This window comes from Drosophila mojavensis, unplaced genomic scaffold (assembly GCF_018153725.1).
Source record: "Drosophila mojavensis isolate 15081-1352.22 unplaced genomic scaffold, ASM1815372v1 contig_36, whole genome shotgun sequence".
In the NCBI taxonomy this organism is placed as follows: domain Eukaryota; kingdom Metazoa; phylum Arthropoda; class Insecta; order Diptera; family Drosophilidae; genus Drosophila; species Drosophila mojavensis.
Genome location: NW_025318858.1, coordinates 10,880,586 through 10,906,616, shown reverse-complemented (window position 1 = coordinate 10,906,616; position 26,031 = coordinate 10,880,586). Strand labels below are relative to the sequence as shown.

Here is a 26,031-nt window from a genome sequence, read left to right as displayed (position 1 = left end):
AAAGGAAAAGTTTTTTATTTTTAGGTTCATCTATAAGTTAATACTATGAAAAGTAATAAAATAAAAATTCATAATTATTGTTAATTATTATTATAAAATAATTAACAAGATAAAAAAAATAATATATATATATATATATATATATATATAAATATATACATATAAAAATAAATATATGTGTATATATAAAATAAATATAAAAATAAAATATAATATGTGATTAAATAAATTTAAATAAAATTATATAAATTTAGCATTTTAACCAACTAAAACTTATATTTTAAATTATTAGTTAGTTATTTTTTAATAAAATTATTATGATTATTATATTTATTGTATTAAATTAAAAAATATTCTAAGGGGTAATATTTTGTAATCACGAACTTAAATTAATTTAAAAATATATTAAAATAAAAAGTATTTTATTTAATATATATACATATATTACAAGTGAATACAGAAGTCTCTGCCAAGCAGTTGTCTCTCTATTTTTGACAATTCAGCTAAATTCCTAGAGATGTGGACAAATCCTTTTGGAAACTACTCACAGCTGTTCATAATTTGAGCTTAGCTTGCGCCCAAAAAAAGAAGGAATATATAAAAGATAAAACTCGATAAATCAGCGCAAAAAAAAGAGCTCAAATGCACAAAGATTTAGCGCTAAATTGAATCTGACACTAGAACCAAGTGAAATATCGATGAACGGCTTTTGGGGGTCATTTGATAGCATTAGCTGCTCATGAGCCGCTCAAATTAACGCACGCAGCTCTTGGAGTAACGCCGTAAAAAATGACAAGTGCAAGCGAGCTCCGAAGAGCAAACAGAACAGAGAGAAACCTCTAGCAAAGGGTGCATAAATTTAACAAAATGTAACGCAACGATTTCTAACCTAGGGTAAAGGCCAAGCAACCCCAGCATCGTGGCGAGGGTTGGCCGTGGATTTGGGTGGGCTGGGTTTCGGTTACGGCTTTTGGTTTTTGGTTTTTTCGGTTTTGGGTCGCTGCAAGTGCGTAAAGTGTGGGAGCTGGATATATGTATGTGTCTATGTGGGTCGTTACCAAGTGCTTATGGGTTTGACTTTTCATTTGATTTAATTTGCTATGGATCGAGGGGAGCGAGCTGCCTGCCTGCCGCTGGCCCCCGGGATTAACTGTTAACTTTTGCCACACTCATCAGAAACAATAAAATCAAATAAAAATTCTTTACGCCTACTTAGATTTAATGTCTTGTGGCAGTTCGCACTCAATCAGCAACGCAGAGGGTAGTTTTGCACAAAATAGTGTAGTGTAGGGCTAAGAATGTGAAAAATTGCTATGAAAATTTGTGGCAAATTTTAAATATGAAAATAACATATTGCAATTGTCAATTTAGATTTTACAAAATGTTTGTGTACAACATTATTTTAGGGATAATATTTAAACAGGATTATATATATAGATATAGTTAAAAAATAAAAATAAAATTTTAAAGTATATATATACATATATATATAAAATATCAATAATATAATTTCATGTGGATTAGGTAGATTAAATGTCACGCTGTGCATTTGCTCTTGCTGCCTTTTGAGTTGTAATTCTTATCTCCCTTGAGCTCCTATTTCCCTTCAAGGCGAATCTCTTATATGTGCTCTGACTGCTCACTGGATTCATTTAAAAGATTGACTATTAAACTCATTGCAAGATATCGTAGAGCAAATACCATTTTGATAAAAAAAAAAAATACAAAAATTGTAAAGTACTTGTTTTGTTTGCGCATGTATTTTTATAAAGATTTTAAGCAAATGTTCTTTTAATAATGAAGCATACAATACGATTTTGAATGCTTTAACTATTTATTTTGATTTTTAGCTTTCAATCTGAAAATTCAATATTTTTTTTAATATTTTTAATTTAATTTTTAATTTTTAGAATAATTTTTTTTGAAAATATTTCTCTAAAAATTTTAAAGTAAGACGCTAATTTGGTTTTATTTTTATCATTCAATATTAAAATGTAATCTTTTAATAATAATATTTTTGCACATATTTATATAAAAACTTCCAATTAATACGCAAATTTGGCGTTAAAAAAATTTTCATATGAGATTAAAATTTATACATTTATAAATATATAGATTACGATATTTGCAACGCTTTCTCTTGAGCTATAAACAAGCTGATCTTGTGAGCCTCGCTATATAAAATAATAAAATAGAAATATATTAATACATAGTCTAAGCTTTCTCTCAAGTCAATGCACAGTGCCTGCAAGACATAAATATACGCCCACGCCTTGAACTGTCTATTGTCAACAGGCAATAGTCAACCTGGCCACAATTCGCAATCTGTTGTTTGTTTTTCTCATTTAATTTTTTTTTTTTTTTTTTATATTTGGGAAAATAAATTCATGTGGTTGCTAAATTGAAGCCTTTTTTTTTTGCATATGTCGAGGCCAAGCTACAAAAAAAAAAGGAATCTTGTAAAACCGCAAAACCTTTTTGCCTGCTGTGCCAATTCATTTGAGTATAATTTGCGGTTGCCAGCAGCAGCAGAAGCAGCAGCAGCGACACTTGTTGACCTGAAGGATCACAGAAACGACACCGATTTTGATTTAAAAGTCTAGGAGTTGGTTTATTGCATAGTCATTACAAAGTGATTTGATGGCTGCCACCGTTTGCTGTTGTTTGTGGTCTATAGAGCAAAAGACCAGCTGCCGCTGCCACTGCCGCTGCCGCTGCTGCTGCTGCTGCTGTTGCTTTGTCACATTTGCCATGCGGTCGAAAATCGACTCGCAACACGAATCGACTTTCGTGCCAATCACGCTAATAACTGTGTCACTGGCGTAGTAGCACGCAAAAAGCGTCACTAAGCTGCTGCTGCGGCTTCTACGACTGCCAAAGACCTTGAAAGATGTCAGTTGGGCCAATTAGAGCGCGTATAGAACTGCAAACAGTTTGGCTTACTTTCTCCGGCCAATCGGACAATGACAAATTTCTGTTTGCAATTTGGTTTTATGTGTGTATGTATTTATTTTGATTTTTGTATTTTGTTGGCAACTTAATTTGTGATTATTTTGCCAGACGCCGTTACGGTCGTGTTTCCATCATCTAAGCGGCTTACAGCCGCTGCCCTGCCGCCGGTTAGGCACTTCACCTAGACAGGCGGACGACCGCACGGCGGCTTTAATTAACAGCTCATCAAGATGAAGTTGTTCAACATTAATTACACACTCGTATGCCGAGAGTGGCGGCAACGGTAGTGCCGCACAGCCTCACTCGCATTCACATCAAAATGCCATTTTGAAGTTCGAGCTAAACAGCAATAAGCTGGAGTAGTAGTAAGACAGCAAAAGTGATCGAGTGAGGGAGAGGGAGTGAGGGTGTATGAGGTCCAATCAATGCGCAGATGAGACTGCGGCATGCGAATCATCTATCTATCCATTCCAATCATAACGCGAAACGAAAGACTTAGGCAACGAACTTGACTGGCATGTGTATATGGCTATCTGTGTGTGTGTGTCTTGAGAGTAAAGATGAGAGAGAGAGAGACAGCATGTGTGAGGTAGAGAGCGAGGCATATCACTAAGCCATTCGTATTTAAATTTGTTTTGGAAATTACATTATATATAGTTTGGGTAGTTCCTATTGTTGGGCAAGGTAAACTATATTTTACATGATATATTTTATAATTATATTTTATATATAAATATTTGTGAATGAATTTATTTTAAAGTAAAATGTAAAGTAAATGATAGTAAGTAAAATAAAAATAAATAAATTAGTAAAATATCAAAATTTATTTAGTTTTATTTTTAAAAATTTTTTTATTAAATATAATTAGATTCAATAAGCATAAAGAGTTTAGTCCTTTCTCTTTGTAATTAATTGTATTGTTGCCTGGTTTAGTAAATTAATATAATAATATATGTAAATGATATTTCTTTGTATATTTAGGTAAAGTTTGATTTGCCTAAAAATTTATGAAATGTTTAACTTTATTAAAACTTGTTTGTTTTTATATGAAAGTGGGATTATTATTTTTATTACTATAATATAACTTATCTATGTATATACTATTATATATATTATTTATATACTATTATATATTTTATCTCTCATTCAAATATCATGTCATATATATTTTTCATACCTCTCCACTTCCAATTTCATTTAAAATTTATTTATCTATTTCCTATGCAATAATTCCCAGCAAGTGCATAGCTGTTATTCAGTTTGCTTATCAGGCAGTCTCATCTAAAGCTTTCAGTTTACATACCGCCCTCGCGAACCACTTGTTTTGCTTTTCTCACACACACCCACGCCTGCACGCACACACACACACGCACACACCCTCACACACCTATGAGTAAAGACAACAATGTGTAAATCGATTCATCGTTTGATGCGAACGATCTCGAAATGCGGTTGCTTCGTTGCTGCTGCTGCTGTTGCTTCGGCTGCTGTTGATGATAATGATGATGATGATGATTTGGTGATTTTCTTTATTATTATTACTGTTTTTAACCAACTTCTTATTACAACGAGTTGTGTTTTTTTTTCTCTCTCACTATCTTTCTCCCTCTTTCTCTCTCTCTCGGGCAACACACTCGAAAGGTGTTGAAGACTTGGCGGTGCCAGATAAAAGGCGCTACAGAAATTGCTGGCGGCCCCAACAAAAAAAAAAAAAAAAAAAAAAAAAAAAAATGTAAATATATATGAAATCAAAAATGAAGAAAAAAATAAAAACAGGCCAACTGCTCACTCAGAGCTGGCGTCTCGCTGACTCCAGCTGACGCGGAATATTTAAAAAGAAAAACACGCAGTAAACTACCGTTCGATGTAGCTTAAAAGAGATAGAGCAAGCACGAAAGGGAGGGAGGGAGAGTGTTTAAGAAAAAAAGTAGGCAGTAAGGCGTTAATTGCTCATTATTGGGCACACTTCATGTCACACAGCAAAACGCAGATGCAGATGGAGCTGGCGATGCAGAGACAGTGGTGAAGAGAGGAAGGGAGAGTGAGAGAGATTGCCAGCAAGGAGGCGTATGCTGATTGAGCTGTCCATATGAAGCTAAAGGCGATGACGCGCTCGACTCAGGCGCGCACTTGAAGCCAAGTGCTAAATTACATAGTTTTTCAAGTGGAAAAACTCAAGAAATTAAGTTTAGGCTGCTGCTGCTGCTGCCGTTGTTAATTGTAGGTTGAAGCTGTGTGTGTGTGTGTAGCTGTTGCTGTTTGCTGCATTTTAGATGGACAGCACGTCCGGGCTGGTTTCAGGCTGGTTTGCCAGGTCCACTACGGTCCGCTTGGGTGCGCAGCTGCTGCTGCGACGGCGGTGAAAAATCTAAGCACAACGCTGACTTGAGTTTGACTTTAATTGCTCTTGACAGTCATCACTGTCAGCCGGCCAACTGGTGCATGCTGGGGCATGCGGCAGGCAGCATGTTGCATGCGGCATGCGGCCAGCGGAATGGAGCACTGAGCTATGCCGTTTGCCAATCTCGCAGCTCCAATCAACATGCGCTTGTCCAGGCCATGGCCAGCGCCAACAACTGCCTGACTGGCTGACTGGTTGGCTGCCTCTTGCCTAATACGGACGCCATTTTGCAGCGTCATTTGCGTTAATGGCGGCAACGAAGCCGTCTTCAATTTTATTTCTTATTCGCCATTTGATTTGCTCTGGCTACGAGCCACTGCTTCGCCGTTTGTTTCACAGCCATATAATTAAAAGAAAATTAAGTTAGCTCGCCGTCGTTCTACAGCTCAGCTACTGATAGTTGAGTTGCTTGGATTGCGTATATATGTATGTATAAATAGAGACTATGAAGTGTACGAAGCAATCGAAGTTTAATATATTGCCTTGTTTTTTTCTTCTTCAAGTTCTACTTATGCTTTTTGAAGCCTTTTCTTGGTAGGTCCAGTATACTCTCCTTAGATATGTGTACCCCAAGCTGTTTTTAAAGAGCTATAAATGAGGAGAAGTTCATAAGTGAACTTTGCTGATTTCCATTCTTTTATATTAAACCTTCTTATCTTTGTAATAGCTTTTCTACTTTCAATCCATCCCTTTCAAATGACCAAATTTTATATTAACTTCTGGATTTGCTCAATCTCCTTCTGCAACTCATTTCCCATTCTTATTCCCAGTCAAACTTGACTTTCTCTGTTTTATAGCCACAATATTTCGTTAACCGAATGAAATATTTTAATACTTATATTAAACACTCACGAGCTGCCAAATGACTTTCTTACATTACAAATTTATTCCTGAAAGCTCTAAATATGTGAAGAGTGTTGATCACATATTTAGAGCTCTCAATTCTAGCATTGCAATTTTTCTCTTATCAATTCCTCAGCTCAATAATCTTTAAATATTTTGGGTTTCTTATTCTAGCGAATCTGATCAACTTGAAGTGCGCAACGATTTAATTTCCATTCATTCCACTCAATATGCCACTATATGACAAATTTAATTATATTCTCTTACGATGTAAGGTATTGCAATTATTTTTCATTCCATTTCCTTTCGTATATTAAGCAAAATTCTAAATTTTTTCTCTGCTCAACACTGCTCGATAAGAGCAGCACTTCATATTATATATAAATATATAGATCTAGTTATATGTACTAGTAAAAACTCTATAAAATAATAAAGAACGCCATTGCAATACCATTCTCTTGTCAACAGATTAGTCTCGTAGAACTTCTCTTACTGCTCTCTCTCTCTCTCTCTCTCTCTCCCTCTCTGTGCTCACATTTGGCGCCATGTCAACTCAGCTGTTAATGTGCTAATAATGTCACCCGAACGCCACACAGCGGCACTAAAGTTTTGACAAAAACAAATGCTTCCATATCCATATAATGCTGCTAATATGCTAATTTTATTTTTGTTTTATTTTCTATTTTTTACTTTTCGAGCAACAACCGTGAGGCAGTGTCCGATGACTATCAAAGCATATTTTAATGATCATAATTTTTTTTAAACCAGCTGTCCAGCTGTCCAGTAAAGCGATTCGCTACGCCTCGGCTCGCTTTGGTTTATTGAACAAGTTCAGTGAGGCTTGTTTCATATTTGTTTTTCTTCTCTCTTTTTTTTGTTATGTCTGCATATTAATACCCTTATGGCTTGTATTTGAAAATTGTCAACAAATGTGGCATGACTATTGAAAGGGTACTGAATAGAGCTAAAGTGAATATAGGTAAGATTATGATAATCTTTATTTATTGTTATTTATTTAGTTTTTAAATTCTAGTTTCTTAATAATTTTAGAGCATACAAAGTAAGAAATATTATTATAAAACATATTTACTTTTTTATAATGTAAAATATTAATAAAATTTAATAAATGAGTATAAATGTAACCATCCTTTTTTTAAAATCAAAATTAAAAAAAAAAAATATTAACAATTAATTTATCTAAAAATTATTTATTTATTTTTACAGATCGCTAATAAATATATTTCTACTAAATAATATACATTTTCTGCTTTAAGTTTTTTATGGCTCTTCTAAGAAATGTTTTAAAGCCATTCTTTTTATTTTAATAAAATATATATTAATTAATTATTAAGGTATTCATACTTCGATCTATGGCCATTCCACACATTTCACTCATTTTTGCTGTACATTTATTTCATTGTTTAAAGTTAGTTGTAAAACAAGGCACAACGACAACAAATGAGCGCACATTAATTATAAACACAAAGCGGCAATTTTTTTGAAAGCGCCTAAAAAGATTTTAAAATATTTATTTTTTGCATTATAATAAAATTTATTTATATTTATATATATATATATATATATATATATATATATATATACATGCGCATAATGTAATTATTGTCGCTAAAACAAAAAACTGTAACGGTTTGTAGAAACAACATCAATTATGAAAAATGCGCATAAATTCGATGAAAAATTTAATAAATTAACACAATTAACGAGTTGCCAAATGGCATGCACATAAATAAAACTATTTAATAATTCAATGAGGGAGGCTAAAAATATAAGAAGTGATTAAACAAGAAAACAACAACAACAAAAAACTCTTTGACAAATTTGCAAACATTAAATAAAATCAAAAGCTTTAAAAATATTTTCCTATTTTTATGCGCCATCAGCTGCAAATTTAAATATTTGCTGTTGTTGGCTTTTAGTTTTGGTCAAGCGAAAGACCCGTTTTAGCTGGCCCCCGGTGCTTTTGGACAGATGATCTTGTAATAATATGTATTTATTAGCAACGGCTTGGTCTCCATTAACTTTATCTCGCTCAATTTATCAACATCAGCTCCGAAATTGGCTCGTTTGTCAAAGGCCACTTGCCGATGCTGCTGGCGCTTCTGCTGGGCTTCTGCTTCTGCTACTGCTGCTTCTTCTTATCAATGGTAGCGCTTTAGATTTAATGAGCGCCATTGATTTGGGGTAACGGTATTTTAATTTTGGCTAAGGCTTTTGTTGCTGCCAATTTGCACACCTTCAAAATGTTTGCATTCCAAAGATTCCAATTAATCAGTGTGGTCGGTAAATTTTGAATTATGATTTTTGGCATTAATAAAAATGATTATGGTTTTGTAAAATATCCTATCAAACTGTGCTTAAATTTTTGTGGCATCTGTATAAAATATTGTAGCATAAAAAATTGTATAAGTACTTTAACTAAGTCTTGATATTCAATTAATATGCATAAAATTTTCAATTTTATTTTAATTTGTAATTGCATAAAACCTTCATTAAAATATATAATAATTAATAACATTTTGTTTTATTACATCTAAATATTATTAGTTTGTATTTTATAATTATTTTAAGATTATTAGACTTTACTAACTTAGCTATTAGCTTCTTTTATTTAATTATTAATTTTTATTATCAGCTCATAATTTTTGGATGTAATCTAAATAATAATGTTTACAAATATTAAAAAATATTTTTTTAATTATTTCAAATTATTTGCTTTTATTTTGTTCATTTATTTTTCAACTAACAACACGTTTATATAATTTTCTAAAACAGTATTTTACATTCAAAATATTTTGAATATATTTAAATATAATTCTGCTTTTCATTTTATATTTGATAATCATATTCCGATCTCACAGATAGCTTTTCATACATCTCAGACTTTTCTCCGTCTTCTCTGTTGATATGCGAACACAGCTGTTGATTATTGCTTTAGCACTCAATAAATTCAGGTAAAAATGGTCTATCATACGAGCATAAATAAGACGAAGAAGAAAAAATTATCTCTTTGAAATTCCAGAAAGATGAAACAAATTTTCAGACATTAGTCGCTGTCAATATTTTTCTCAGCCGTGGGGGCAACCTCCTCCCGTTGCCCATTTTTTTCTCTCTTTATTTTTGTGACAAAAATTGTAAATGCGCATACGAAATTATTCAAATGCGTTAAGTTATGAAGTTATCACGATGGCACTGGGACGGACCCTGACAATGGATATATATGTATGTACATATATAGATATGTGTGCATTCCTGCTGCTATCTATGGTTCATGTCTCTGTTGGCGGTGGTCAGGGGTCGGGGGTCCATTGGGTGCCCGGCCGGTCCGAGCGCGTGTATCCATTTTGAATAGGGTATTTGTTTTTGTGCGCTACAGTTTCGTTGACCGACTGCTAAACATTTATTTATGAGGTATTAGACAGCCTGTGGTGCGACTCGGACTACTCCTCCTCCCATCAACATCGACTTTGCTGCCTATTTTGACAGCAACAAGTTGGATAGCAAATATATGAACGGACAGCCTATTAACTGTAGCCGCTTACCCCTTGCCCTTGTCGCTTGCCGCTTGCCGCTTCGTTTTGGTACATATTTCATCGATTAATTTGAAAGATGAAGTTATGAAGAACGCTGAAAGGCATCGCATTTGAATATTTGATTGGGTCGCAGGTCTCTTCCATATGCACAATCCATAAATTTTGTGGATTGTTTGAATTGCTTTTAAATGTGGCGTGAAACGGTTTGTGACTTCGAAAGTGTTAAAAAAAAAATAAATAAATTACAAAAGCGAAACAAACTCTTGAATAGGTTTCGCCAGCTGCCAATTGGCAATCAAAAGACCTGTGCCAAGCAAAACAAGCTACGTGACTTTAGCAGGTGTTCAATATTTTTCTTCATTTTTGGATCGCACGTCTTACCTAAACGGAAACAACCAAAGTAGTCAAAAATATGTCTACATACGAGCATATAACATTTATATGTATAATTGTATTTGTTTTTTTTTGGGTCTCGGTCAAGGGTATGTGCAGAGTTCGAGCAAGTAATTTTAGTTGGCTTAGGTAATGGTAGTGAGTAAAAGCAGGGCTCTGTACTGTACCGCAACATAACGATATATGACTTACATATATGTGACGGAGCTAATTGATGACCTTCTATTGTAATTTGAGTAATTTTCGGTTGTGGCCAGAGCCGAAATCCCCACTGGCTGGCTCTCTCAATTTGTTTTTCCAAAAGTTGCTCTTCCTTGAACCGAGTGATCTGTCGTGTTGAGAGTTTTACAATAGACTTAAATACTTGACTGCCAGTTTAGTTATGTCGGCTTATGTCAAAGCACAACTTAACTCAAGAGAACTATCGTCTGACAGATATTAATATCAGCTATCGGTTCTCTGCACTATTCGCTTCTTCTCTCTAGGATCATCTGGAAATTTCATCTGGCATCCTTTTCAAGATGTTTGTGATATTAATAGAGAGCAAAAGAGAGTAAGCTTGAGGTAATATGCCCGTTCCTACGAATTCATAATTCACTCAAGACAAATGCCGCTCTTATTGATCCTATTTATAATGTCACTCAAATGTTTAACAAATGACTACCTTGCAAAAATTTTACTTAATTAATTTCTTAACCAAGGCAGAAGTTGAGCCGCTGGTTTGCGTAGAAGTTACGGTTAACTTTAAAAATTAAATGACAATATTTAATATAGATTTTTTAAGTATACTACAAAGCAAATCGGGAATAAATTGATACATATAATAAATTCAGCATTTTCAATTGATTTATGTTTAATGAATAAGTTTGAATATCTTCGCTGCGTTTATTTCGTTCTCTTAGCAAAGGCAAAAGCTTTAAGAGAATAGCTTAGTGAATGTTAAATTAATATCAATGAATTTAGTCTAGTTAGTATATAGTTATACTATACAGTTACTTTATATATATTTAGTTGGTCTCAACGCTGACATAGATAGCTAAAAATGTATGGATTTTAGAAATAATGCTTTGATAGATTTAAGCATTATTATACAAAACAATTCCCCAACTAAAAATTTCTTAGTTTTTATAGCTTAAACATAATCTAAAACTCTTTTTTTGAGTTACAATGTCCAACCTGTCACTTGGCGATTAAACTTTACTTATATTTCCTTTGTGATTTCCACTCCAAGTTTATGCATCGTTTCTTATTATCTTTCAGATGCTGGAAGTGTCACATGAGACCCGCGAACATGCAACAGTTAAAGTTAAACTTAAGACTTGTCAACAGGTAAGATAAAAAAGACTCTAAGCAACTCTCTAATTCACACTAAATGCACATTACATTCGCCTGGCACCAATTCAGCTGATTAACTATTGACACACTCACTATACATATGCCTATACCTATATATATCGAGTGATCTGTTAACTCTAGGCACAATCAATGCAGACAACTGCATTAAGACATAAATAACTTTGATGGTCACTTTTAATGGAGCTTATCAGATTTGTAGAGAATTCCTTCGCCCAAGCAAGCGACAACAACTTAATTTTCTCGCCTCGACATCAAAACTTGGCACTCTTTATGGCCACAGATAAATCAATGCCAGACATCGTGGCGTTCCAATCATGATGAAAGCCACAGCGCTTGGGTCAAAGGCAACAGATCATAGAAGCTAACTGTAAACGTAGAACAGACTACGAGATAGTGAGTGAGAGAGAGAGAGAGCAAGTGTGTGCGTGTGAGATGCTTGCTTAATTTAAATTTACAAGAGGTTTGCCTCTCCAGCTTCAACTACTTAACGCAGCCATTACACGATCGGGTTCCATTTCCAAGCGGCGATCGTTTGTGTTTCGTTTTTTCTCTTCTTCTTCTTCGACTCTTTTTTTTTTGTAACTTCATTACCGCACTCCACGTCCAGGGCGAGCCGAGCAACTCATCTCATCTCAGCCTCATCTACTGCTCAAAGTCAAGTCGAGTCTGCGACTCAGTTGAACCCGTTTTGGTTTTTTTTTTTTTTTTTGTGGTTTTGGTTGGCTTCGGTTTCGTTTCATTTTTCGAGCACTCGTGCACTAATGACACTTTAATAAATCATTCGAAAGGTGAGACATCGAGTGCAAGTTAAAGTTGATGATGTGCCACGCAGCAGCTCTCTGCATAAAGACATCGAGAAAACGACGAAAAATACGAAACAAAAATACTAAAACAAAACACCAAAAACAAATCAACCAAATGAGAAATGTGGTTAGCTTTGTGCTCAGTGGACGACAGAGTACAAATAGTCGTCTGATATTTTATGGCTAGAATCGGCAGACATAACCCTAGAAAAACCTTTCTAGAATATATATATTATGCATGTATGTCTGTGTGTAAATCAGCTATGTAAATCAGCAAAAAATGTATTATTGATATATTTTCTCAACGAAATGCAAATATCATGTTCCTTGCTATTTTAAATATTTTTTTAACATTTGTGGAATGCATAAGCAAACGCTGAATTTAATAAATAAATTGTCTATGTGCTTTTAATAAAAAATAAAAAATAAATAAATTGAGTACATTTTGTAATTTAAAATGTTGGTAATTTGTTAAATTCTTCAGAATTTTATGTAAATAGAGTAAATAATTGCATAAAAATTTTTCTGCGGACTGAAGTCTCTTTGCTATACAAAAAATATATTTTTATTCTATACAATAATTATATATAGCAATTATTAACTTTTGCTTTTGACAAAAATGGTTTTTATTATTTTCTTTTAATACTTAGTATATGTATGCAGTGTATATAATATTTTAAATTAAACTACAGTAATTGCTGATGTTATATAATGCACATAAAGCAATCGTTTGAACAAGAAAACAAACGCAAAGGTCCGTGTTGAAAATCATGTAGGCAAAAGCCACTTATTAACATTTTCTCGTTGACGTCTTATTAATACTTCACACCTTTTTCTTCGATCTCGAAATCGATCGTTATTTTATGAAAATTAGTCGACGCGCCACCAAAAGCGACTAAAAAGGCAGAGACAACAAAAATGTGAAGCTGATAAAGCGAGCTCGAGAATATAAACCGGAACGCAGAACGACAAACAGAACTTAAAAAAAAAAAAAAAAAAAAAACTTATATATATGTGTGTAAGTGTATACATGTGTATTTATGCTTGACATCTGTCAGGGGCACTGGAGCAGGGTCGGGACGTGACAGATGCGCCTCGAAAAATTAGACAGCCATTAGCTTGTTGGCTTATTGAATCTTTATGAGTTGTATGTCTTTCTGTGGAGCCGGCCGACTCGTTTGTTTCAATATTAATTAGTGAATGTGCTTTTGCTAGCTTATTAAGTATGCGAAAGATCAATATAAACACAAATTTAAATTACGGCAGCACAATTTACTTCTCTCCCTAATGTATTCAAAATATATGTCGACGCGATGCTGCTGTGAAAACAGAATATTATGCATGGACCGTATCTAGCAGACGATCGTCGGTCTAACGGCCAGATATGCCACATATTAAAAGCACGCATAAAATGTATTATGAATTGCATATTAATTCTGAAATAATCTTTATTTATAATACACACACATACATATATGCTGCATGGCTTAATATATTTCTATATCAGTCGCTGGGTTCAATGGAAGAGAACTTCTTAACTAGAAAATTTGATGAGGCTTGTGAATGAATTTCAAATTCAAATTTATTGATTATTCTGTTTGCGTTTTGCGAGACTTAGTTTAATTTATTCCTGGTATAATTTTAATGAATATTAATTTGTATACATTTCTATTTTTATATTAAAAAGTCAATTAAGGTAAATATTAAAATGCTAAACATTTTAAAATAAAAAAATAAGTATGCTAATTATATAATTGAATAAGACAACGATTGATATAATAAATAATCATTAAAATTATTCATTTAATTATTTAAACAATTAAATTGAGATAATCGAAAATCATTATAAATACATAATATGGTTTTTCATATAACTTTATAATGTAATAATAATACAGTATAAAATAAAAATAAAAAATTAATTTTTATTTTAATTTATTGTATTATTAAAAAATTTATTTATCTTTTTTTGCACAATTCTACCATATATGCATAAATAAATACATTTTTTGTATATATTTTTATTAATTATGAAATTGTGAAAAAATAGAAAAATTAAATTTTTAATAATATAATAATTAAAACAAAAAAAAAGAAAATAATATTTTAGAACATTAACAATTACTAAAATAAATCTGTCAACTTATACTAGAGCCATATATATGTAAAAATATTTATAAATTTACTTATAAACAGATTTCCCCGACTAGCAGCCATTCTCTATCCTTATAAATCTAAACAATAAACTTACCCAGCCAACACATGTCGAGTTTAGCTTTAAAAAAAAAAAACTAGAAATACCAGGACATGTTCCGTTTGTCTGCACAGCGCGTAGCAGGCTTTTGCCGCTGGCCTCATAAATCAGCTTTATAAATATACTTTAACTAGATGATTTGGCATATTTGCGCTCATTATTTGGGAGCTCTTTAAATGGCCATGACGGTCGAAAAGAGAAAAAACATTTGTCATATAAGCGCGGGATGGTCGGGATGCCTGCCTCCCAAATTACCATGCAAAATGCTGCATCATGCCAGCAGCAGGAGTAGGGTGTGGTGGAGGGGGAGGGAGTAGGCAGCGGCAGGAGTAGCAGGCGACGATGTCTAACTGCCTGGCTCGTTAATGTCCTCGTCGTTGTCCTTTTCCTTTTCCTGTGCCTGCTGCCTGTCGCCTGTTGCCCGTTTGCCCGTTTGTCGTCTCTGAGTCTGTGTTTGTGACTAATGCGAACACCTGAAACGTCACAGGATGCGCACAGGTGTTGGCTCGCTGGCTTCCAGGCAAGCAGAAACAGCGGGGCCGCCAGTAGGCAAGCAATAGAAGGTCGGGCCTGGTCGGGTCGGGTCGAGTCAGGGTCTCCTGGCCACATTAACGCCGCTCTGCCACGCTGTCTGCAAAAGAACTGATCGATATATGGCGATTAATCAGACATTGTCGCTCTCCGGCCTCATGCCGTGCCAAAGGTGTGAAAAATTTCACGATTGCCTGTGCAGTTTCTGCTGAAACTGCACCCAGGGGAGTTGGGGTGTCGGTGCAGGCAATGCGAAAACCCTGGAATGCAGATGCCCCTGTAGCTGGGATAGCTTCGCGTTGTGTGTGTCCGTGTCCTGGAATCGGGCCCAAACTGCGCAAAGTCACACACAGCTGATGTGGGAAAGTGCCGCAGGCTGTGAAAATGAAAATGTGCGGCAGTTGGGCATCTAAAGTCATTAAAAATATGATTAAGAATACATTAAGCCATAAATTCAATTGTTTAAATATTTAAATAAAGAGAGTTCTCTTTACTAACACTTCTGTTAAGAGCAGCACTCATTGCTCTTCTGAAGGATACCATTTGATGTGTAGCCTAACTAGATTTATTATTATTATAATTATTTTTATTTTGTTTTTGCTTTTTTATTTATTTAAAATTTGTTTAATAATTATATAAAGCGTGTGATATACATTTATTTTTACCAGAGGCAGGCTATTGTTTTTTTTTAGTAAGATATTAATCATTTTTCCTATGTCTGTGTGCGTTTTTGCGAAATTTTGAGTTAGAAAGAAAGTGTGGGGTGAGTGCCTTGAATTGAAGAAATATTTGTGTTTAATTATTATTTGAGTGCGTACGACAGATGATGATTGTTAGAAAATCTGCCGAGATCTCTACTACATACTTATAGCATTTGCATTTACTCTGGTCTAATATTTAATTTATACAATCAACTATAGCTGAAACAGAAATCAGAATAGAATAAATTGACTGGGACTCTTCATATTCGATATTGCATTAATTAATCCTACAGATTCGAAACATATTCTGCATGCCACCAATACGTACTTTATAGTCTATCATAATTATATATAAATCTTTCTATATACATATAAAATATAGCATATATTTATATTAAATAACCGCTATATTTAGTAATTGCAATTAAATCCTCAATATTTTCTATTGCTGCATTTCGGCAAATTCTATATCTAACTGGCATGCTGTGGCTCCTTTTGTTGTTGTTGTTGCTGATGCTGTTACTTTGGTTATGGGTCTTCCTAGCCTAGGGTTGATGTTGATTTAAACCGCCGGACAGTTGACATTATGAACGGCCAGTGGCGAGAGGCGATGCCACGCACGTTGGCAACTGACAGATGCTGTCACCCACAACACACACTCACGCATACATACACATACACATGCATATCTATATAAACAAATGCACACACACACAGCGAGACACATGCATAGGCAGGCATTTGGTGCCATTAATATGGGTTGCAGCCATGAAGACAGTTGATGCTGTGAGAGCGAGCGAGAGAGAGAGAGAGGAAGAGGGAGTGGAAGTGAGTGAGTGAGTGAGGGGGATAAATTGTGTTGGTGGCTTTGGCACATGCATTTTGCACACGACTCTGGCGAATGCTCATTAATTATGAAGGTATTAATATTCGACCAAAACGCACACACGCACGCACACACACACACATATATGCATGCCTACATATATATGGGCATAAATTTTGAGCAAACATAATTTATAACAACACATATTTGTTGTTGCTGCTGCTGTTGTTGTTGTTGCTCTGCCTGCTGCTGGCGGTTTGTTTATTTTAACGCTCACAACTCGCATGGACTGCACACAGAAAAAAGTGTGTAAATATTTATAAATAAATGTTGGAGTGTGCGACGTTGTGTGTGTGTGTGTATGTTGGGGTCAGCGCACTGCTGGCAACTGCTGTAAGCGCGCGTCGCCATTTTGTTGACCAGTCAGCCGCCATTTTGTCAACAAATATTTAAACTTAACAAGCAGAAAAAAAAAGTTGACAAAAATGTTAGCTGCATGCATTTTATGAAATATTGAAAAAGTTTTCCATTATATTTTTACAAAATTAATTTAGCTTCTAAAATGTTTTGTTTTGTGAATTTAATTCAATTAATTTAAATGAAATTTTATATTGACGATAATTAATATTTTTTCAATACAAATTCTTTTTATGCAAAAATATATATTTATATTTTCATTTATTTCATTTATTTTAACTAATAAATATAAAATCTGATTCTTATTAAAATAGCTTTTTTGAATAAATATTTCAGTTAATTATATAAAATTGTAATACGATTGACGTAAGCTATTTTTATTTATTAATTTCATTTTATTTATTTTCTAATTTACTTAATTTTAAAATTGAATATACTGTATATATCATATTATAAATTTAATTTAATATTATTTTGAATTACAATCCTTTCGAGCTGTGCAGCTGCTGTCAACATTAATTTAATAAGCCACTACAGATGCCATTTCAGTGGAAGCCCTAACAAAATTGTCATTTCAATTTACTTATTTAATTAAAAAATATAGATATTATACTTATGAAATAGAAAAAATGAAATGGATATAAAAAGGGGTCTCGACCCCAGGTGTTTGCTATGCTCTGTTCGCCTTGACAATTATGTGCAATCGGTTTTTGGAGTGGCTTAAGCCGCTTGCACTTAATGTGCGTCCTCCTCTACTGTGCGATACAGTCCTTGCCGTTGTTTGATGAGGTCACCTTCTTTGTGCGCCTAAATCGTGAATGATAACTCGCGCTCAATCATCGCGCTGAAAGGAAATGAAAGCGGCTGCAGCACAATAATCGAATAAGCCGCGCATTCATTGGTCGCAATTGAAAGAAATAAATCCGCACATGTTCTCAACAAGAAGAAAAAGTAAAAGAAAAGGAGAGGAGTCGAAAAGGAGTTGAGAAGACACGACACATCCTCAATGACAGACAAAGATCTCTGTCATACAATTGATGGATGCACGCGTGGTGCAGTTGCAGCTCAAAAGGAAATCCCGTTCCAGCCGCTTTCCAATTTTCCAATTGACAACTTGGGTATTTTGCGAAATCGAAACGCCACGTCGGCGTCTTTGGCGTTGGGTTATTGGGTGTGGCACGGTTGGAGGGGGGGACGCGGAGCCAAGACCGTTTTGCCATTCAGACTCAATCAGGACTTAGGCTCGGCAAATAGATAGAGATGGGCATTAAATTGTACGAAGAAATAATAATCCGCTAAGCAGCTATCAAGCAAAAATGGCAGACTTGCCAATTTTAACGCGCCTTCCGTCGCTGATCCGCTTAGTGAGACGGGCCGTGCTGCGTCGCTCCATCCTGTTGGCAGTTCAAACTCGTTACATGATTTTTATTGCCATGTCGCAGCAGGAAAATCAAATTAAAATATAAAATTTTAATGACCACAGGGCACCACAGACCACAGTCCGGACGACCGACCGACCGACCGTTCGGACCACAGCCGCTGTATGGCCCTGGCCTGACCTGGCCTTTTGTTCTAGACCAACATTTCGCCAATATTCGCTTGGCTCGGCTGGTTGGTTCAATCAGCGATATGACATAATGCGTTTCGACCGACCGATGTAACGTGAGCTCTCTTTTTCTCTCGCTCTCTTACTCTCTTGCACTCTCTTTGCGTCTTTCTCTGCCTGTTTGCATTTCACGTAATTCATTAAAAAAGTTAATTTTTGCCATCCGCTGCATTGGACCTCGTCCATCCGTTGGCTGATTGTGTGCTGATTATGGCCTGTAAAGGATGTGGCGCCTTATTGGTTAACTCTCTGTTCTCCACACTCTCTCCTCCATGCATTGCATCCATGCATCCAGATAGTTTATAACGCTTATGGCAGACCACAACTCTCATGAGCATTGTAAATTTTAACTGTAAGTGTTTCAACTGCATTTAAATAACATTTATAATTTGTAAATGAATTTCACTGGGATTCTTTATGGGTCCTCAATATTTTTTACATAACTAAAATGTATATATACATTACAAATATTTTAAAAAGTTTTATATATTGCTTTAAGAGAATTAATTTATTTTATAAATATTTTTAATAATTTTTATACATGCTTTCAAAAATGTTTCTGTAATTTTTTAAATATTGTATATGCTTTGAAAAAAGTAACATATTTTAAAATATATATATATATATATTTTAGAATGAATTTATATTTATTCATATATTTATGTATATTTTATATATAAAGGAGGGTAAATATATTTGAAATACTTAATTTACCATTCATTTAAAATGTATTCCTCTCGCCTGAACATCAGCAGCCAGCACAGCTTTTCTATTTCATTGAGTTGCTAAACATATTCCAAAAAAAATGGAAAAACCTTTTTACCCACTGAGAATGATAAATAATTAAAATTTTTTCTCACTTAGGCCAACATTGAATTGCCTTCGACAAGCCCTCATAAATGGTTGAACACACCTTGCTTTCTTCCACTTCCATTTTTCTGGGCTACCATAAAAATATTTTAATTAAATTTCATATATTTGGCCACACGATATCCTTTTATTTTTTACGCATGCCACACACACACAAACACACACAGAGAAAATGAGAGAGACAGAGGCACCATAGCAGTCCCTGACCAACCGGAACCCTGACATAAATCGTACTCCATTAATCATTCAAATTACCCATACATCATCATTACCCGCTCGGGCCCCGAACTGTCTGGCCCGGTTCACAAAATTGAGCGAGTATATAAAAATATATATAATCTGTGCAGCAAAACAATGCGAGAAAAATATTTCAAAAAATTATTCAATGAGGGCGGTCTCAATTAGTTTTAGGGGCAACAGGTAGGAAAATTGTAAATTGAAAAAAAAAGGAAAACCGTTTTCATTTACCTGTTTTTATGGCCGCTCAAGTGGAAGATCTTAGACAGTGCGACGGCTCTGTGCACAATTTTCCACGAATTGCACTAAGCCTCTGCCTCTGCATCAGCCTCAAGCCCCGGCCTTAGACTAGTAGCTGGATATTTATTTTTCGTGCTAGACATTTGGGCAGTCTTAAGACTCTCACTAAAGCCGCGGCTTTAGCCCAAACAGCCAACTGCTTATGAGTCTTAAAACTAGATTTCCAGGGATACATAAGTGCATTTTGTTTAGATTTCTGTGTTGATTGGCAAACTGGATAAGCGGTGAGCATCCTATTGGATGCTTAAAGTAGAGCGAACATGCTGGAATATATGTACGACTATATAGAGAATACAAGGTTGTACAGTGTGAAAGATGTATATAAAAGATTTATATACTAACTGTGCAACTGTCTGAAAAATAATCCCAATAAATTATATATTCTATATATAAAAATTATATATAAAACCAAATTTAGTCATAGTCTAACAACTCAAAAATAATTTACTTTATTTTGTCTGCAGCAAAATATCATAATAAATAAAAAGTAATATATTTTTGAATGTTTAATAATTTTTTAAAATACATATTCATAAAACATGAATTAAAGAATACATTTCTTTAAAAATCAATCGAGGTAAATTATTAAAAAATAGACTCAATTAGAAATATTTTAAAATATATATTTTTTAATTAAATTTTAATTTAAATTTTGTAATAAATTATTTATAAATACATATTTATTTGTTCTGTATATCAAATTTATTTACATTTTTTTACGCATCTTTAACCTTTTGCCTAAATTGATTCCATTCCGAGTTCTAATATAAGCCATGTACAGAAGAAAAAAAAACTTTTTTATTTAAAAATTCTAAAAAAAAAAACAAACTCTATTATAAATCATGCTTGGAATAACATTCAATTCAATGATTTACCATTGGTATCAGCGTTAACTACCCTTTGCACTCCATAAATTAGACAGAAAAACAAGCAACTGTCTCTAATGTCAGATGCGAAAGAAACTCTTACAAATTATGCAAATCATGCAACGGCTAATAGGGGCCAAGAGTTGGCACACCTCAGCGGTGGCTGTCACTGGCTTCTGACGCCTCGAAAAGATCCGAATTCAGATAGACTAGGCAGACAGAGAGAGAGAAAGACAGAGAGAGAGAGATAGGGAAAAGGAGAGCGGGAGAGGTGGAGGGGTTTGGCCCATTAACACATTTCAATGCGGAAATGCAGTTCAAGTGCTTGGAACGCTGTAATTTCATATGGCATTGTGTCGTTGGCAAAGATCTCCCTCTCACTTTAGTTAGCTGTTTCTCTCTCTCTCTCTCTCACTCTTTCTGTGTGTGATATGTTGGTGCCTAAACAGCGTTAACTAACCGCAGCGAATGATCAAATATCGAAAATCAATTCCGTAACCATTGTCAAGCATAATTAAAATCCACATTCGTGGCGAGGGGTGGTGCCGCCCTAGGGCAGAGACCGACTGAAAGTGAGTGAGAGCGGGAGAGAGAGGAGGGGGTAAAGACGGGACGCCTGCTGAGGTGGTGTCGCATTAAAAGGATGTCACCGCATTCGACTTGCGGTCGAGTCGACCAAATTCTCTCACGAGTGCCACTCGATGTGATAAGGATAAAGAGCGGCAGTGACTACAAATTGGAAACACATTTGGACACAGCGAATAAGAGAAAAAGGGGCGGCCAGAACCTGGTCTCGGGGTGCTCCGACCGCAGCTTCCGAAACCTATTTGGGTTACTTTTCGAGTTCGAGTTCGGCTTTAGTTTTGTATTACAATTGCAACTTCAGTTTCAATGTCAACTGCAAAAAAAAAAAAAAAAAAAAAAAAAAAACGTAACATTGGAATTGGAAAGGAAACGGAGAAAATTTCTCAACCGTAACAAGAAATAAGTTACATGACTTTCAACGGATGCCCGTCCTCAGGTCTGGCTTGCTCTCTCGCAAAAGGGTCTGTCAATTGGTGGTTCGGTTTGGGTTTTGGTTTCCGTCCTTTCGTCTTCAGCTGCAACTGTGTCTGTCTGTCTGTGTCTAGTTCTTGATTTTAATTATTGCATTAATGCTGCGCCGACAAATTTGTGGTAATTTAATATTTGTGCAAGCCAACCAGTTAGTTTAGTTTTTCGCCTTCGTCTTCGTCCTCGGGTCCGGTTCTCTCACTCTAACTCGATTATGAGACTCAGGCCCAGTTCGTGCCGAAGTCAATGTGCAATTGGTTTTGCGTTTTTACTCCCTTTTAACCCTTTTGTTTCATAATTCATAATTAGTGTGTTGAGTTATTGCTTATTGAGGCCAGTTCCCAAAAACTAGTTATCTCTCCTGGCATTTTCGGGCTAATATGTTGCTTGGCTGGACAGCTTGCCCCTTGGGCTGAACTCACTATTCGGGAATTGGTTCACGAAATTACTTTAAGTCTACAAGGAAATTGAATAATAAGGTTAGCCAATAGACGAAAAAAAAAAAAAAAACAAGTTGTAAGTTCCTGAGAGCACAGCACTTCACTGGACAATCATAGAGCAATTATTCTTGATTTTCCCATTTTTCTTCCTTTTTCTTTTTTTTTTTTTTTTTTTTTTTAGGTGTAATGTGACTTTTAAATGGCTTAGTTTTTGGGTTAAGGGTAGCTTTAATGGTCAAGCAACGGGACTTACAGCATTTATAAGTGCGCCCAGAGTGGTTCTTGTTTGGGATGGGTTGGCCTGTAGTATAATTCTTATACAGTATTATATATATTTAATTACGATACAATTGTAAACAAATTGAGGCATTGTTTGATTTTTTTCATTGAAAATTTTATTGGGAAGAAAACTTGTTTTAAAATTGTATTAAAATCTATATATTGTATAGAAATTTATACAAACATAATTAAAAATAAAGTGTGTTTTTGTTTGATTGTTCTTTATAAAATTAATTATTAGAAATTATATAAATAATTGCCAACAAATATAATTTTTCTAATTTATTATTTATTTATATATTTTATTATTATTTTTATTCATTTTTTATTTATTTTTATTTTTGTATACGATTATTTATTTATTTTTATTATATTTAAATATATTATATTTATATTTATAGAGCTTTAGCTTGAATTGATTAAGTTTTTTTTTAAATATAAGATTCTTGTGTAAATGTAAAATATAGAAACAGTTCTGTCGGAGTTAGTTAGGTGTTTTATAAGTATATATTTAATTGGCATAATTATTCACATTCCTGAACTAGTAATTAATTAATTGATAATTATAATAAATATTTAATTTATGTACAAATATACTCAAATGTAATTTTCTACATTAGCTGAATTTCTTTCTAGCCCAGCTGGATACCAACACAGCTGCCATTATTCAACATATTCACATAAATATTTCACAGGCTGTCAGCAGTCCCCGCGCATTGAAAGAGTCAGAGTCAGATATCTCTGCAAAGCAAGATTAGTCAGTCAACAAAATGTCAATTTGAAGACTCGCTCATGATGTTCTTTCAATGTTGACAAACTGCTTGGCAGGTTTTTTTTTACACTTTTTGTGGGCTTCTATTTAGGCTCGACCATCGCAGATTGAAGCTCTTCAAATAATTACAACTTGTTCGCACATCATTCACGTTCGCGAGAAGTGCAAAATATGAAGTATCTGAGTATCTGTCAGCACGTCTGTCGCGCCTGTCCTCGACCCGTTGCATAGCCTCGCTTTTATTTGTTTGCCAAATGACGAATGTGGCCGATGATGACGACGACGACGACGACGATGATGATGATGATGATGACGAAAAAACGAAAAGGAGGTGACACTTGGTTCATTTATTTGTATTTTGCAGTCGGCAAAATTTCAAAGTCGGCATCATTAACAGCAATGCGCCATTTTGTTGGCCACTCGAATGAGTCTTTGGAGTCGACTCGTTTGGGGAGTCGATGAGTCGTGCCATTGATTGATGTAGCATGTAACACTGTGGCAAGTCGAGTCGAGTCGAGTGCGTTAACCAAATTGTTAAACCAGGCCAGCTGTTAACTGTCTGCTACCCTGCAAACAAAAACTAAAGTATAAACGCCCAAAGGGTTTGCCCCTCTCTCTCTCTCTCCCTCTGTCTCGTACTCTTGTTGTTTTAGTGTCGTTCGTCTATGCTAATTTGTTATTTTAAGCATGTTTGTTTGCTTTTCCAATGAAAATATTGACAAGAAAAAAGGTAACGTTCCAGCAGCAGTAACTACTACACCTGAGGCAAAGACGCTTATATACATATATAGATATATATATATATATATATATATATATATATATATATATATATATATATATGCTGGGGGTAACGGCAACAACCAACAAGCGAGCCAATTAACGCAAAAGATACAATTTGAATTCTTAATGAATTTCGTATAGTGTCATAGTTTGGCCAAGTCACTGAAGGGCGAAATTCTTGAGCAGAAATAAATCAAGTAAATAATAAATAATATTTGGAATTTCTTAGCAAATAAACTGTTTATATTAATATATAGTTATTTAAACTAAAAACGGTTTTTTGCAAATTTATTTTAGCAATGCATTTTATTTGGTGTTAAATAAAGTATAAAATTTATGATTTATATCAGTATTCTATTAAATAACATTTTAGATATTTGAAAGATTATTTAAAAAATTTAATTGAAGAACTGGAAGGGTGGCTCGCAACTTAGTTATTAATTCTTATTAATTTATTTATTTTTGGTATTCTAGAAATAAAATGAATAAAATATTTATATATATTATTTATCTTTATATATTATATTTAGTATGTCGTGCCATGTTTCTTCAATTTTCGGCTGTCATTATTTAATTTTGCCTAATGATGCTTCAGCACAATTTTTTTATTCAGAATTTCTATCTTGATGAGATATACTTAATGAAATGAAGAAACACAAATAGCATAGCATTCTGAGCTATCTATGGAAACATGTTTGGAGTGGACACTACAATCAAAGATCTTCCCTTTGGCCCCTCTGTCAGTTGGCATATGTTGTAACTGGGCTTTTTTCCTTTAGGCATTCCGCCACCCTCGGCTGTAAGTTGGCCTTATCAGGCAGCAACAGATCAAACGGACTTTGGGCACATTTTGTTGCATTTCATTAAAACGAATTGCTGCCGCCTGTTGCCTGCCAAACTTTCCCACGTTTGACGCCTACCTCTGCTGGCAGATACCACGCAATGCGGCGCCAGGTCGTGTTGCAACACTTCCGCATACGGAATCGTTGTCACCGGAAAGGTAAATCACGATTTTGTGTAGATTTCGCTGACCGCGCAACAAGCGGAAATTTCAGTTCAGTTCAGTTTTTTTCTTTTTGGGGTGAAAATTATAGAAAATATGCGCGTAGCTTTTTATTTCAAGTTTTTCCGCGCACACAATTTCCACCCCGAATGATAAATAATTATAATGCCATTGGGTGGTGGTGGTGGTGGTGTTATAGCCATAGCTGCCAAGTGCCTTGGCTTTCCCTTCGCCTTGGCAGCAACCACCGCGAATCGCGGCCGTTTAATTGCATTCGATATGCGCTTTTGGGAAATTTCCCACGATTTTCGTGCTAGATTTTCACGACAAGGTAACACAACGGTAAGCTTGGCTGCTGGCCCTCCCTCTATACCCTTTCCCCTTATACTCCTATCTCTCTCTCTCTCTCTCTCTCTCTGAGCTCAACATATTTATAGTAATAGGGCTTCTCAAACGCATCATAATCAACATTTCTGCCCGCTGATTGTTTTCGCGACTGACCGCGGCGGCTGGAAAGGGGCCGGGGGTTGATCGTAGCAATGCCCTAAATACCTCTACACACACACACACTCACACACTCATGCATAGTTTGCTTGGACATCGGTTAGGATGCCCTAGCGTAGTCTGAGATTTGTGTGACTCATAACGAGTTTTTCGTATTGTTCTAAATACTTTTTCTTTTCGCCTCGCTTGGACTTTAAGTGGATCGGCATGTAGATCGGGCCACGGCAGCGGAATCGCGCAGGCGCTACTAATGCCTGGCCATTGTTCTTTGGCAGCTCGCGAACGCCTTG

General features: G+C 34.8%; 1 long non-coding RNA gene across 5 annotated transcripts in view; it reads left to right on the top strand.

Moving 5' to 3' along the window:
* The window catches only part of LOC26528164, a 110,005-nt gene that overhangs the window by 71,013 nt on the left and 12,961 nt on the right, over window positions 1-26,031 (top strand). For 4 of the 5 annotated variants that reach the window (XR_006357272.1, XR_006357271.1, XR_006357270.1 and 1 more), the window contains one exon: window positions 11,401-11,469. This is a non-coding gene — a long non-coding RNA (uncharacterized LOC26528164). Of the gene's footprint in view, window positions 1-11,400; window positions 11,470-18,857; window positions 18,987-26,031 lie in introns of all 5 variants that reach the window. The other variant, XR_006357269.1, reaches the window with a different exon arrangement.